This window comes from Capra hircus, chromosome 26, assembly GCF_001704415.2.
Source record: "Capra hircus breed San Clemente chromosome 26, ASM170441v1, whole genome shotgun sequence".
NCBI lineage: Eukaryota > Metazoa > Chordata > Mammalia > Artiodactyla > Bovidae > Capra > Capra hircus.
The window spans coordinates 102,787-104,066 of NC_030833.1; the positions used below are offsets into that span (position 1 = coordinate 102,787).

At 59.0% G+C, this 1,280-nt stretch overlaps 1 pseudogene; it reads right to left on the minus strand.

Annotated features, from left to right (window-relative positions):
• On the minus strand, positions 282-687 carry LOC108634000 (annotated as a pseudogene).

Genomic DNA, 1,280 nt, shown 5'->3' on the forward strand with positions numbered 1-1,280 from the left:
CCCGCGGGCGCGTGCGCAGGAGCAGCCGTAGGACGGTGTGATCAGCGAGAAGCTCCCCACCACCAGGGGGGCGTCTGCCCTGAGGGCCGTGGCTCCATTCCGCTGGGTCGGGGCGCAGGAGAGCTTCACAGAGGGGGGATCTCACAGAAGTGCTCCACCACGTTGGAGCGGCAGAAGGGCAGGCGAAGCATGAGGCCTGTGTGCACGCTGGTGTTGGTCAGGCTGACTGTCCACACCACCCCCGCCAAGAGTGCGCACCCCCGGGGGCCCGTGAGGGCGCCCTAATGCAGGGGCCGGCAGATGGCCCCGTGGCGGTCAGAGGCCATGGCCGAGAAGAGCAGCAGCTCGGCCCCCATGGACCACGTGAAGAAGAAGAGCTGGGCCATGCAGCCCCATAGGAGATGGTCTTGCTGGCCACCGTGCCCACCAGAAGCTCAGGTAGGATTGTGGACTGCAGAGAATGTCCACCACGGCCAGGTTGACCAGGAAGAAGTACGTGGGGGTGTGCAGGGCTGGACTGGAGCTGATGACCACCACAATCAGCAGGTGTCCAGAGAGGGCCACTGTGTACAGAAGCAGGAAGGCGAGAAAGAGCAGCGTTCGCAGCCCAGGTGTCTCTGAGCACCCCAGAATGAAGAAGTCGGTGACCAGCGTCTGGTTCATCACAGCCCTGGAGGGTGCCAGCATGGTCCCTCTGAGACCGTGGGCGCTGTTCTGGCTCAGGCTGTAGAGAAAGAGCTTGCACTTGTTCTGAGTGCTCCCTCTTGGAATTGTGTGCATGACCCACTTAGAAAGAGGATTTAAAAACTTACTTTGGTAATAAAAATGGAGCTTTGCGCTCCTGATAATTGTGGGATAATTATCAGGATTGTGGGATAATTCTGGGAACATTCAGTGAGAGCGACTGCCCCCTGAGGTGGGGAGAAGCTGAAATCCCCACCCCTCTCTGCCGGTGCAGGACTGAGATGGCCACTCGCAGAAATTCCCAGGCCCTGGTCAGTGTGCAAGGATTGTGCTTCCTTAGCCCTCATGGGGCACATGTGGGGTGGGGGTGGGGTGGCCTTCCAGGGGAACCCTGGGGAGGGGGGTTCGGACCTCTGTCTCCTATTTGAAACTCTGTATTTACAGCCGCTCATACGCTCAGACAGCGTCTGGGAACAGAGGAGGAACAGCGAGAAAAATAACCTGCTATTGGAAAGAACCTCTTTCCCAAATCCCCATTCTCCTCGTGGACTCGCTACATCCAGTCAGTACTGACGGAGGTCAACCAAGGGTCCTCA